Genomic DNA, 15,403 nt, shown 5'->3' on the forward strand with positions numbered 1-15,403 from the left:
AGACTGTGAAGCTTAGAGCAAAGAGGCAGAGTTTCCTCCTGCTCAGGTTGCCCTCAGTTTCCCCATTTATGACAGGGGTATTCAGTGGCTCAGGCTGGGGATTGTGTTGAACCCCTCCCTAGCCCTGGGGCACCAGGCTACAAGTATTGTGGCTTTTTACAGACCCAGGGCCTTACCAGATAGACAATGCAGGGAGTATCCCTCCCCTGCCGGCCCCTTAAGGTGACACAGCTTTTCTGAACCCCTCTTCAGGTGCAGACACGGCTGGTTCAGGGGCAACAGATGGAAAGGGATCACCATATACCCTGTGGGTGGGACTTAAGGGTCCTGTGGGCAGAACGGGTGGGATCCACTTCCTGGAGAACTGTCTTCTTAGGCACGGGTGGCACCACACACCAGCTCAACTTGGCCAAGCCCTGTGGGGACCCCTTGGTTCAGAATGAGAGGCTGTCATGCCCCCATATTTGGGCTACCCATACCCACTGGACAGAGCTGCCTGCCCAGGCAGCAGAGAATCTCTGGGGAGCTCTGTGTCCCCCAAGCAGGGAGGCTCCTGTAGCCGAGAACAACCAGAGAGAATGGGCGGAAGTTAGGACCCAGACCAGAGGACAGGGCTGGAGTGGATAAGGGAAGGCTTCCTGCGATCTGATGTCTTTACCCTTTACCCTCAACACAGAGGTCTTCTCAGCCCTCAGCCCAGCCTTGTGTGATCCAGTATCCTTGTTGTGGGCTCCTTGAGACTCTAGTCTCTACAGACTGCTGTGGGCCCTGGCATGTGCATCTTTTACCCCCCCCCACACACACACACTGTGGGCTGTGAAGCCACAAGTCTCAGTCTCAGTGGTGCTGCTCAGTCCAAGCCAGAGTGTGAAACCACAACACCCAGGCGTGTTCCATCAGCATGGCTCCGTGGGTTCGAGGAGGCGGCAGGGTTTGAGTCACCCAGATGGGTCCCCTCTCCCTAAGTCCTCCATGTCCAGTGTTTATCCAATCACCCACTGTTCATGTATCATCTGCATACTTGCTGAGTGTCTGCTGTATGTATATCGGGCCCTTTTCAGGTACAAGGCACAAGCTGTACCCCGTCTGAAACTCAAGGGTAGGCCGGCCCTATCCTATTGCCAGGGTAATAACTATGCCCCCTTTCTCCCCAGGTAGGTTCGGTGTCTGTTCAGATCACAAGCTCTTCCAAGTGGAGTGTGAAATGCAATGGTCAAGACTGCAGCGGGGGCAATGGCCGCTCTCCCTGCGTGCTCTCTTGGCAAGTCAAGAGCTCTCAGCTGGACCACTGAGCTGTTACAGGATGAAGGCTCAGTCTGTCTGTCTCTCCCACCTTGCCTACCTGCACAACCTTCCCCCAGCCCAGCCTGGGTCCTGAGGTCAAGTGACAGGAAATGAAGTCAGACCACATTCCTTGCCAAGGTTTGGCTTCAGTGAGGGTGGGTGAGACCAAAGGCTAAGGATGGGTCTTCAACACAGTCATCTATCTGGTCCCGGCCTAAGCACAAAGATGCCCTGAGGCCAGCTAAGGTTACATTGCATGTCGGGGCAAGGGGCAAAAGGGACCTCTGAAGACAGCACACATTCCCCCTTGGGCAACAGGGAGTAGGGAAAGGACATCTATGGTGGGCAGGGCTGACTGGCTCCTCTCCTAGCAGTTCTCAGTACCAGCTGGGCTCATCCCGGCTCTGACCCAGAGCAGGCTGGACCAGCTGTTGCCAGGAAGCACTGCTGGAGATGCATGCCCACCTACCCACAATGTACTTTGGGGCATGTCTGCCAATTGACATATACCATCCCCCTACACACACACTGCAACTAGGCCATTGTCGGGCCCTGTAGGGCCTGGACACTGGAGTTGGTCCCAGGAAACATGGTTCCCAAGAAAGTACCTGAAACCTTGTCATGAGAGCCTGCCCCTCCCCCCACCGCCACCAACCTGCTGAACTGAGACACTGGTCCCAGACAGCCTACAACAGGAACTGTGACCTCATGGAAAATGTTGAGACAGCAGGCACACCCCATGATCCTCATGGGATCCATGTCAGCTTTGTGCTGCTTTTTGGAACAAATTGAGTGCCCTACCCCTAGCACCCAGGAAAAGCCCGGCCGGAGATAGCCCTGGTTCTTGCTAGCTCAACATGGCACCACCAGCGCCACAGGCTCAAGGTTTTCACTCACAGATTCTGGAGGAAGGGGAGGACAGGGAGGGGCGGCCCTCTGTCCAGGTCTCATGGGGTAGGAATGAAGTCAGTCAGTGTGCAATGTGCGTAGGGGAGTAGGGTGTGGGCCTGTGTAAGTTCTGGGCAAATACCAATGGTCTGTGTAAAAAACTAGCTCCAGAAAAGCAGCTGGCTGCTGAGAGATGCCTGGGCCTTACCTGCCCAAGTTTTGGCCACCTGGGTGGACAGTCCTAATATCCACCACAGTCTCCAGGCCACGGGCATCCCCAGCAGCAAGCTCTGACCATGGTGTGCTGGGAAGACAGGGCAAAGGACTGGACTCACCTCCTCTGCCTCAGTTTCCTCACCTGAAAAGTGGGTGTGGACAGACTGGGCAGCTTCCCAGACTGTCAGAGGAACAAATGAGACTTGGCCAGGGCAGCTGGGAATGCAGCTTCTCATGCCCTGGGAATGTGTGTGTGGAGCCGTAGATGGGCATGGGGCCAGGCTTGGACCATCTAGAGGAGTCGAGCTGCACTCAGCCTTGGTGGGTCTGGGTGGTAAAACCAGACCTAGACTTCCTTCTTACTGTCCTATTTCCCAAGGGCCACGCTGATAAGGCAGAGCGCCAGAGCCACGACAAGGCAGGGTTGGCACGGCTGTAGCTCCTTTCCAGTATGTTCCCATCTCAGCCAGCACTGTGGACATCACTGTGGCCATGGAAGGACAGGTAAGGAGCAACTTGGGACACATATCCAAACCTGGACAAGGACCTCCACAATTCTGGGCTCACTGGACTTAACCCACTGAGCCCTGGAGGGTGTCCAGAGGTGAGGTAGAGCCATCTCCATGCCCTGGTGTCCTTCTGGGCCACAGATCTCCACTTAGTGGAGCCAAAAATGCTCACTTCCCCTCCAACACTCAAATAACGAGATCACTAATTCCCAGTATGGCATTTGTCCCTGCTTTGAACACCTAAACAAGGAGGTAGGGTGTGGCTTAATGGTACAGGATGTGCTTAACACACATGGGGCCCTGGGTTCCTTCCCCAGCATGCATTCTCTCTCTCTCATACACACACACACACACACACACACACACACACACACACACTTGTCAAAGCTTCTGTTTGTGGAAATGAGTTTACATAGTGCTTGTCTCTGACCTTTTTCCATGAGCAGGTTTCTACTTAATGCAGTTGGACCCAACCCTAATCAACTCAGAATTCAGAAAGGTTGCCAGGAAGAATTGATTTACAAAATCAACAGAGAAGTTCTTCCGAGAATAAATCCCTTTCATAAATACCAACTAAAAAGAACTGAACCAAATATGTATAAAATATAGTGAAATACAAATGCACACACTATTGACTGATTAAATTCAAAATATAATAATTTTAAATACTTTAATTTATTATTTATTTATCTTTTGGTGTTTCAAGGTAGGTTCTCACCCTAGCTCAGAGTGACCTGGAAATCACTACGTAGTCTCAGACTGGCCTCAAATTCATGGTAATCCTCCTACCTTTGCCTCCCGAATGCTGGGATTAAAGGCATGTGGTGGCAAAATATTTTAACTTTGTGTGTGTGTGTGTGTGTGTGTGTGTGTGTGTGTGTGTGTGTGTCTGTGCATGTGTGTATGGGCATACCAGGGTCTCACCACTGCAAACACATACCAGATACATATACCACTTTTTATAACTGGCTTTTTTGTTTTATTATTTTTTTTGATTAATTTTTTTTCAAGGTAGGGTCTCATTCTAGCCCAAGCTGACCCAGATCTCACTCTGTAGCTTCAGGCTGGCCTCGAACTCACAGCGATCCTCCTACCTCTATCTAGTATTAAAGTCATTCATCAACACACCTGGCTACATGTGGCTTTTTTTTCCCCAAGGTAGGGTCTCACTCTGGCCCAGGCTGACCTGGAATCTACTATGTAGTCTCAAAGTGCCCTCAAACTCACAGCAATCCTCCTATATCTGCCTCCTGAGTGCTGGGATTAAAGGCATGCATGACCACACCCAGCTCTTACATCTGACTTTTTACATGGGTGTTGGAGAATTGAACCCAAGCCAGCAAGCACTTTTCTTTTTTTTTCCTCGAGGTAAGGTCTTGCTATAGTCCAGGCTGACCTAGAATTCACTGTGTATTTTCAGGCGGATCTTGTATTCAGTTATCCTCCTACCTCTGTCTCCCAAGTGCTGGGAATAAAGGCATGCACTACCGTGCCTAGCATTTTTTTAAAGATTTATTTTTATTTCAGAGAGAGAGGAGATAAAATAGGTGCAGCAGGGCCTCCAGACACTGCAAATGAACTCCAGACACATGGGCAACATGGTGCATCTGGCTTTATGTGGATACTGGGGAACTGAATCTGGGTCCTTGGCTTCATAGGCAAATACTTTAACTGCTAAGCCATCTCTCCAGCCCCTATTTTTAAAAATATGTTTATTTTTCACTTATTTATTTTCAAGCAGATAAAAAAATGGGAGAGAGCAAATGGTTGCATTAAGGCCTCTTGCCTCTACAGACAACATTTATATATGTGTACCACTTTGTATATCTGGCTTCACATAGGTACTGGGGAATTGAAACAGGGCTTTCAGGCTTTGCAAGCAAGTGCCTTCACTGAGCATCTCTCCAGCAACTATTTACTTATTTTGTAATCTCTCTCTCTCTCTCTCTCTCTTGGATTTTAATTTTTTTCAATTTTTATTTTTATTTTTTTTATTTATTTATTTATTTTGAGGTAGGGTCTTGCTCTAGCCCTGGCTGACCAATATGTAGTTTCAGGTGGCCTCAAACTCACAATGATCCTCCTACCTCTGCCTCCTGGGTGCTGGGATTAAAGGCCTGTACCACCATGCCCAGCTCTATTTTTAATTATTGACAACTTTCATATTTGTGGACAATAAACCATGATCCTATTTTTTAAAAATATTTTATTTGAGAGAGAAAGAGGAATACAGAGAGAGAGAGAATGGGCACACCAAGACCTCTAGCCACTGCGAACGAACTCCAGATGTGTCTACAAACAATATTTAGATGTATCCACTATGTTGTGCATCTGGCTTACATGGGTACTGGGGAATTGAACCTGGGTCCTTTGGATTTGCCAGCAAGTGCCTTAACCAGTAAACCATCTCTCCAGCCCTATTTTTTTTTTAAGACCAGCTCTCAGGTAGCCCAGGCAAATGTCCAGCTCACTGTTTAACAGAGGATGACTTTAAATTCTATTATTTTAGTTTTTTAAATTTTATTTATTCATTAGCAAGAGAGAATGAATATGAATATATGACCTCTTGCTGCTACAAACAAAATCCAGATGCATGAGCCACTTTGTACATCTGGCTTTCCATGGTTACTGGGAATTGAACCCAGGGCATAAGGCTTTGTAAGCAAATGCCTTTAATTGCTGAGCCATCCTCCCAGCTCATTAAAATTTTTTAAAAATTAATTGTCAGGCATGGTGGCACATGCCTTCAATCCCAGCACTCAGAAGACAAAGGTAGAAGGATCACTGTGAGTTCATTATGTAGTCTCAGGGTAGCCTCAAACTCACAACGATCCTCCTACCTCGGCCTCCTGAGCACTACGATTAAAGGCATGCACCTAACCCTACTTATTTATTTATTTATTTGAAAGACAGAGAGAGAAAGAGGCAGACAGAGAGGGCCTCCAGCCACTGAAAATGAACTCCAGATGCATGTGCCACCTTGTGCAACTGGGGATTCGAACCAAGATCCTTTGGCTTTGCAGGCAAACACCTTAACTGCTAAGCCATCTCTCCAGCCCCAGCTTTGTTTTTGTTTTTTTTTTTTAAATATACTTTTATTGACAACTTCCATAATTGTAAACAATAACCCATGGTAATTCCCTCCTTTCCCCTACTTTCCCCTTTGAAACTCCACTCTCCATCATACGCCCTCCTCCCTCAATCAGTCTTTCTTTTATTTTGATGTCATGATCTTTTCTTCCTATTATGATAGTCTTGTGTAGGTAATGTCAGGTACTGTGAGGTCATGGATATCCAGGCCATTTTGTGTCTGGAGGAGCACGTTGTAAGGAGTTCTACCCTTCCTTTGGCTCTTACATTCTTTCCGCCACCTCTTCCGCAATGGACCCTGAGCCATGGAAGGTGTGATTGAGATATTTCAGGGCTGAGCACTCCTCTGTCACTTCTTCTCAGCACCATGGTGCCTTCTGAGTCATCCCAACGTCACTGCCATCTGAAAAGAGAAGGTTCTCTAACCAAAAATGAGAGTAGCACTAATATATGGATATGAACATTAAGAGACATGCTTACTGGGCAGTTTGGTGAGCACAGCATATACTTTTAGCCAGACACCCAGCTCTATATTTCACATTTTTTTTAAATTCAGAGACTCAAGTCTCAGAGGAACAACTCTTATAGCCATTGCAGGCAGAAGATGATATTAATGTTTGGTTTCCTGACAATGACAGAGTAGATCTGGCATTGTGGACTTGGTGGAGACAGAATATAAAATGGGAAGTGGGGTGTGGTGGCACATGCCTTTAATCCCAGCACTTAGGAAGACTGCCATGAGTTGGAGGCCACCCTGAGACTACATAGTGAATTCCAGGTCATCCTGGGATAGAGTGAGACCCTACCTGTAAAAAAAAAAAAAAAAAAAAAGAGTATGAGATAGGCTCATGAGAAGGGGGACCTCCAATGTCATCCCTCTCTCTTGGTTCTGCTCTCAGACCCAGGTCCTCCTGCAGGGGGAGGGGAATTTTCTCTTCTTCCCACTAAACAGTTACTATTAGGGATGCAGAGATGGCTTAGCCATTAAGATGCTTACCTGCGAAGCCTAAGGACCCATGTTTGACTCTCCAGATCCCACATAAGCCAGGCAAGTGCAAGGTCACACATGCCTACTAGGTGGCACAAGCATCTGGAGTTTGATTGTAGTGGCTGAGGCCCTGGCATGCCAATTTTCTCTCTCTCTCTCTTAAAAAATAAAAATGAAAACAGTTACTATTAGCCAGGACCACCCACCTTGCCTGGGCCCAAGGAGGTGACCAAGCCCTCCTTCACTGTGCCATAGCAAAGAGCAATCTCTCTCTTTTTCTTTCAGATATGTGTTGGATAACTTTGCTTACCTCTTCCTGCAATACATGGCTTTGTTGGTGTATATCATATACAGGCTGATTCTCCAGGCTTTCTAACCATGCCCCTACCTTCAAGATCATAAAAGATCAATGGTGAGGTTACTTATTCAGATCTACACATACATGAAGCATGTTAATTGTGATTACAAAATAGCATTACTTGTTAAAATGATGACAACATCAGTGTAAGCCTCCTGTGGAATTGAAGCTTTCCTTTGTGATTTTAGGTTGAATCCATTAAGAAATATTATAAACCAGGTGTGATGACTCATAACTGTAACCCCAGAACAGAGAAACCGAGGCGAGATGATTGCCAAGAGTTTGATGCTAACCCTGAACTTTATAGTAAGTTTAAAGCCAGTCTGGGCTACACAGTGAGACCCTGTATCAAAACAGAAAAAAAGAAGCATTATTTATTTTTGTTTTTATTTATTTATTTATTTATTTATTTGACAGAGAAAGATAGAGAGAGACAGAGAGAATGGGTGCACCAGGGCTTCCAGCCACTGCAAATGAACTCCAGACGTGTGCGCCCCCTTGTGCATTTGGCTTATGTGGGTCCTGGGGAATCAGACCTGGGTCCTTTGGCCTTGCAGGCAAGCGCCTTAACTGGTAAGCCATCCCTCCAGCCCCAAGAAGCATTACTGAGTTTGAAGAAATTGAATTCCAAAGGCATTCAGTGTTGGGTAACATAGGCTGAGGCCAGTCCTTCCCATTGAGATGTCACTGCAGCACACTGCTGCCATTGTGAAGTCCCATAGAGCCAATCATGGAGTCAGTGTACTCAGCCACGACTTCTGACAAAGGTCTCAGAACTAAGGATGGCGAAGAAGATAACCTACTCTACCCGTTCAACAACTCAGGAGACACTCAAGTACTTCTCACAAGGAAGTTGTCTTAAAATAACACAATGAAAAACCACAGGCTATAAACACTTCCTGGATCTTGGCTTGGCAGATCTGTCCCCTGGGCCTTTTCTACTCCTCACACACTGTTTTTTTTCTTTTCAAATTTTTTTTGTTAACAACTTCCATGATTATAAAAAAATATCCCATGGTAATACTCTTCTCCCCCAACCGCCCACTTTCCCCTTTGAAACTCCATTCTTCATCATATTCCCTCCCCATCTCAATCAGTCTCTCTTATTTTGATGTCATGATCTTTTCCTCCTATTACGATGGTCTTCTGTAGGTAGTGTCAGGCACTGCGAGGTCATGGATACCCAGGCCATTTTGTCTGGAGGAGCATGTTGTAAGGAGTCCTACCCTTCCTTTGGCTCTTACATTCCTCCTCATGCACTCTTCCCAGCATTAGATGAAACATGTTAGTGGGCTCCTCTTAGATTCTACTAAACTTGTTTCCTCAACCTTGAACATACCTTACCTCCAACTGTCTTTCCAGCTTAACCTGGAGGTACTGTCTCCTCCAACAAACAGTGGCTATGCACTCAACACATCTATGGCTTCAAATCACTCACATTAGTTTTCCTGGGGGCTTTATTGATATATAGGTGTTTTTAAACCCCTTATTGATAGCTTCCACAAGTATAGATAATAAACCATAGTAATTTCATTCCTCAAGTAAATCAGCTCCATAGAAACCCTCTCTCTAGGAACCTTTCTACACTGCTGGTGGGAATGCAATCTGGTCCAGCCATTGTGGAAATCAGTGTGGAGGTTCCTAAAACAGCTAAAGATTGATCTACCATATGACCCAGCTATAGCACTCCTAGGCATATATCCGAAGGACTCATCTCATTTCCTTAGAAGTACGTGCTCTACCATGTTTATTGCTGCTCAATTTATAATAGCTGGGAAATGGAACCAGCCTAGATGTCCCTCAACTGATGAGTGGATAATGAAGATGTGGCACATTTATACAATGGAGTTCTACTCAGTGGTAAAGAAAAATGAAGTTATGAAATTTGCAGAAAAATGGATGGACCTGGAAAGGATTATACTAAGCGAGGTAATCCAGGCCCAGAAAGCCAAGCACCACATGTTCTCTCTCATATGTGGATCCTAGCTACAGATGATTGGGCTTCTGCCTGAGAAGGAAAATACTTGATAGTAGAGGCCAGTAAGTTAAAAAGGAGACATAAAGGGAAGAGAAAGGAAGGGAGGAGGGTACTTAATAGGTTGATATTGTATATATGTAAGTACAATGATTGTGATGGGGAGGTAATATGATGTAGAATGGAATTTCAAAGGGGAAAGTGTGGGGGTGGGGAATGGAATTTCAAAGGGGAAAGTGTGGGGGTGGGAAGGGAGGGAATTACCATGGGATTTTTTTTATAATAATGGAAAATGTTAATAAAAATTTAAAAATTAAAAAAAAGAAACCCTCTCTTTAGCTAGGGTTCTATAAAATATAACCATCAATAAAGGGGAATGGGAGACAGTCCAGACAGAAGGTAAACAAAAATCATGGACTCTAAGGGCTAGAGAGATGAACTTAAGGTACTTGCCTGTGAAACCTAAGGACCCAGGTATGATTCCTCAGTACCCACATAAGCCAGGCCCACAAGATGGCACATGCATCTGGAGTTTGTTTGCAGTGGCTGGAAGCCCTGGTTCACCAGTTCTCTCCTTATCTGCTTGCCTCCCTCCCTCTCTAAATAAATAAATCAAATCATGGACTCTGGCCAGTAAATCCCCAGGTCCAGAATTGGGTTGTCCCCCACAGTGAGCTGTTGGCCAGGGATACCCATGATGTCCCCAAAACAAAGCAGGCCATTGTGAAATTAACCAGTCGGTCAAGAAGTACACACTGGTGCAAAAAAAAAAAAAAAAAAAAAAAAGTACACATTGGTGCAATAGTGGCATGCCTCTGTGGGTAACCAACTGTCCTCTGAGTGGACATGAGACCTGCATTACTATGTGGGTATAAACATTTTAGGTTGGTTTTTCTTCTGTTTTTTTTCAAGATAGGGTCTCACTCTAGCCCAAGCTCACCTGGATTTCACTAGGTAGTCTCAGGGTGGCCTTGATGGCAATCCTCCTACCTCTTCCTCTCAAGTGCTGGGACTAAGGGTGTGTGCCACCATGCCTGGCTAGGGTTTAAACATTTTAAAAAGCGCTTGTAGAGCAGTTTCATGGACATAATATATGCATTTAGCCAGACAACAGCAGGTGTCACTCTCCTAGGGCTCATGACCTCTCCAGAACTAATTTTTTTTTCCTTTTTCTGTTTGAACATTACTTTTTGTTAAACCCTCACTCTAACTGAAATTCACTATGTAGTCTCAGGCTGGCCTTGAACTCATGACAATCCTCCTACCTCTGCCTCCTGAGTGCTGGGATTAGGAGTAAGCCACCATGCCTGGCTATTTTTTTGTTTGTTGGTTGGTTGGTTTTCCGAGGCAGGGTCTCACTCTAGCCCAGGCTGACCTGGAATTCACTATGGAGCCTCAGGGAGGCCTCGAACTCACAGCAATTCTTCTACCTCTGCCTCCTGAGTGCTGGGATTAAAGGCGTGTACCATCACGCCCGGCTTCTGGCTATTTTTTTAATAAACTTTTTCTTGACAATGTTCATAAACATAAACAATATGTCATGATCACAATCCCCACCACCATCCTCCCTCTTTCCCTTCCCAAGTCTCCTCTGCACTGAATCCCTTCTTCTTTCCAACTAGTCTCTCTTCTATTTTGACGTCATAACTATTTTTTTCCTCCTATTATGCAGATCTTGTGTAGGTAGTATCAGCCACTGTGAAGTCATGAATATCAAGGCCACTTTGTGTCTGGAAGACAGCATTGTAAGCAGCCCTCCCCTTCCTTTGGCTCTTACATTCAGAACTGTTCTTAGCAACAAATTTGTTTCCTCTGAACTTACTTCCTCCGCTGCTGCAATCTAGCACTATTGAACTAAATCACCACCAGTCGATGGCTTCCCTTGTTTGACTAACAAATGAGACTCTGTGACTGCATTGGGTTGCAGCCTCATTTTCATGTTTTCTTTTCTTTATTTTTGTGAATATATTCTGCTATGATAATATGTTCTATTTTAAATTTTCTAATTTTTCTGACTAGCTTTCCGGTGGGGTGGGAACATTTCCTGTGATGACTGCGGCTGCAGTGTGGCTGCATCATAAATACAGTGCTTTGCCATCTGCTGAGGATGGACACAAGGACCCTTGCACGCTGGGCACGTGCTGACCATTGAGCAGCATTGCCAGCCCCATGCTCATCATCACTGAGCCACATCTCCAGCCCTAGCCATCTAATTGTTTTGTTTTGTTTTGGTTTTTCAAGGTAGGGTCTCACTCTAGCCAGGCTGACCTGGAATTCACTCTGTCATCTCAGGGTGGCCTGAAACACAGAATGCAGCGTGTGGCCTGGACAAACTTCATTCCTGTGGCTGCAGTGTACACTAGACAGACACAGAAAGCAATGAGTTAATCTACTTAAACTCTGCCTGGTGGCATGGGAGCAGAGCCACAGTATGCTACCAGTGACCTGAGGGTGTACCAACAAGACTGTTGAGGGTCACCACATTTTGAATTTCACAAGTTTTCACATAAGACCAGATAGATTTCCTTTCCTTATGTGTAAGTGAGAGAGAAAGAAAGAATTGGTACAATAGGGCCTCCAGCCACTGCAATCAAACTCCAGACACATGCACCCCCTTGTGGGCATGTGCAACCTTGCATGCTTACATCACTGTGCGTCTGGCTTATGTGGGATCTGGAGTCAAACATCAGTCCTTAGGCTTTGTAGTCAAGCACCTTAACAGCTAAGCCATCTCTCCAGTCCCCCCCCCCTTTTCCAAAAACCATTTAATAAGACAAAATTAGCCAGGCATGGTTGTGAACTCCTTTAATCCCAGCACTTGGGAGGCAGAGGTAGGAGTATTGCTGTGGGCTCGAGGCCACCCTGAGACTATATAGTGAATTCCAGGCCAGCCTGGACTAGAGCAAGAGTGAGAGCATGTACCACCATGCCCAGCATGTATATATTTTCATTTGTTTGGTTTGTGAGGTATGGTCTCACTCTAGCCCAGGCTGACCTGTAACTCACTATGCAGTCTTGGGCTGGTCTCAAATCCACAGCAATCCTCCTACTTCTGCCTCACAAGTGCTGGAATTAAAGGCATGTGCCACCACACCAAGCTTATTATTATTATTATTATTATCATCATCATCATCATTTTGATTTTTCAAAGCAGGGTCTTGCTCTAGACCAGGCTGACCTAGAATTCACTATGCAATCTCAGGTTGGCCTCAAACTCACAGAGATCCTCCTGCCTCGGCCACCTGGGTGCTCAGAATGAAGGTGTATGCCACCACAACCAGCCCAGCCTGTATTTTTTATTTATTTGCAAGCAGAGAGAGAGTCAGAGACAGAGACAGATATAATGGGCATACCAGGGTCTCTAGCCACCACAAACCAACTCCAGATGCATGTGCAACTTTGTGCATCTGGCTTTATGTAGGTACTGGGTAATCAAACCCAGGTCATTAGGTTTCGCAGGCAAGCACCTTAACCACTGAGCAATCTCTCTTATTTTATTTATTTATTTATTTATTTATTTATTTAGCCTTCTCAAGGTAGGGTTCCACTCTAGCCCAGGTTGACCTGGAATTCACTATGTAGTTCAGGGTAGCCTTGAACTCATGGCAATCCTCCTACCTCTGCCTCCCAAGTGCTGGAATTAAAGGTATGGACCACCCACCCGGCTTAAAATATTTAAAAATATTATTTATTTATTTGAGAGAAAGAAGAGGCATACAGACAGAATGGGCATGGCAGGGCGTCCAGCCACTGCAAACATACCCCAGACACATGCACTACCTTGTGCATCTGGCTTACGTGGGTCCTGGGGAATCGAACCTGGGTCTCTAGCCTTTGTAGGCAAGCCCCTTAACTGCTAAGCCATCTTTCCAGCCCCTCATTTTTTAATATTTTTATTTATTTATTTGTGAGCAGAGAGAGAAAGCGAGAAAAAAGGAGAGAGAGTATGGAGATTCCAGGGCCTCCTACCACTGCAAATGAACTCCAGATGCAGGAATTCAAGTGGGTCCTGAGGAACTGAATCCAGCCCAGCAGTCTTCACAAGGAAGTACTTTCAACTGCTGAGCTATCTCCCAAGCCCAAAGGTGAGTTTTTAAATTTTTTACATATTTTTATTTATTTATTTGAGAGAGAAAGAGGGAGGGAGGGAGGGAGAGAGAGAGAGAATGGGTGTGCCAGGGCCTCTAACTACTGCAAATGAACTCCAGACGCATGCACCACCTTGTGCATCTGGCTTATGTGTTTGGGTCCTGGGGAACTGAGCCATGGTCCTTTGGCTTTTTAGGCAAATGCCTTAACTGCTAAGCCATCTCTCCACCGTGAGTTTTTAAATTTTATTTTTTAAATATTTTATTTTAAAAAATATTTTATTATTTATTACAGAGAAAGAGACAGATAGGGAGAAAGAGAGAATGGGCATGCCAGGGCCTCCAGCCACTGCAAACAAACTCCAGATGTATGTGCCCCCTTGTGCATCTGGCTTACGTGGGTCTTGGAGAATCGCAGACAAATGCCGTAACCACTATGTCATTTCCCCAGTCCTCTAAAATATTTTATTTATTTGAGAGATAGAAGCAGACAGATGGGAGGAAGAGGGGGAAGAAGGGAAGGAGAAAGGAAGGGAAAGAGGAGAGGAGAAGAGAAGAGAGGAGAAGAAGAGGAAGAATATGAAAGGCTGGTTATTGGGAAACATCACCAGAATTAATAACACTGAAGCATTGTGAATGCAATTATATCTCAAGGACTCAGGAAATAGCCTGAGTGTCCATCACTGATGGATGCTGTACAAAAGGCCATTGTTCAGCCTTGAGAAGGACTGCTCTTCTTACACCTCAGGTAAACATTGAAACATTGTGCTCAGGAAAAGAAGCCAGTTACAGAAATAAAAGTATCGCATGACCCCACTTACATGACATGTCCAGAAAGGAAAAAATCCGGAGGTAGAAAATATAATAGAAGTCACTAGAGGCCAGGGAGAGGTTATAGAGAATTACTGTTTACTGGGTACATAATTTCTACTTGAGATGATACAAAATTTCCAGAAATGGATGGTGGTGATAGTTACACAACATTGGTCATTTTCAGATGTACAGTTCAGTGGTGTTAAAGATTTTCACAAAGTGGCGGGTTATTTCTTTTTGGTGCATGTGTATGATGTGTGTTCATGTGTGGGAGCATGTGCCACAGCACATATGTGGAAATCAGAGGATAGCTTCAGGTGTTGGCCCTCATTTTCCATCTTGTTTGAGGCACAGTCTCTTGTTCCCATTGTTTTTAGTCAGGCTAGCTGGCTTGAGCTTCAGGAAAATTTCCTGTCTCTGCCTCCCTACTTGTAGGCACACTGGGATTACAGACACCCATGATAGTATCTGGCTTTATGTGCATTCTTGGGATCTGAACTCTGCAAGCAAACTGAGGACAGCAAGTTCTTTATCCACTGAGCCATCTTCCAAGCTCAAAGTGGTGGTGAGTTTCATGCCATGTATATCTTACCACAATAAACAAACATTCCCTTACATAAGCAAGAACCAGTAAGGAGTATAAAAAAGTTTGTTTATTTGGACAGGGTCTCATATAACCCAGGCTGGCATCAAACTCTGTATATAGCTGAGACTGGCCAGCAAGCCACAGTGCCACCATACCTAGCTTTTCCATGGGCACCAGGGATCCAAACTTGGGACCTCACAAGCACTCTGCCCAGTGAGCCTCTCCCTAGCCCTACCAGGGTAGTTCTTCAGTAGACAAGTCAGCAGTGATGGCAGATGTCAAACAGGAGAAAGGTATTTCTACCACCTGAAGGGGTTGAAGTCCCAGGAGATAACAAGAGCAGACCAAGAGGCCCAGATCCAAGAGAGAATGCAGCCAGGGGCACCAGGCAGCGGTTCGCTCAAAGCTGAACAGGGTGGGTTTAGGGACAGGGCTTCTTTCTGGGTGGAGATAGAGATTCAAAACAAAAAAGGAGGGGAGGCTGCAGAGATGGCTTAGCGGTTAAAGTGCTTGCCTGCAAAGCCAAAGGACTTCGGTTAGATTCCCCAGGACCCATGTAAGCCAGATGCAGAAGGGGCACACTAACATGCCCATTCTCTCTCTCTCTC

This window comes from Jaculus jaculus, chromosome 11 (assembly GCF_020740685.1).
Source record: "Jaculus jaculus isolate mJacJac1 chromosome 11, mJacJac1.mat.Y.cur, whole genome shotgun sequence".
NCBI lineage: Eukaryota > Metazoa > Chordata > Mammalia > Rodentia > Dipodidae > Jaculus > Jaculus jaculus.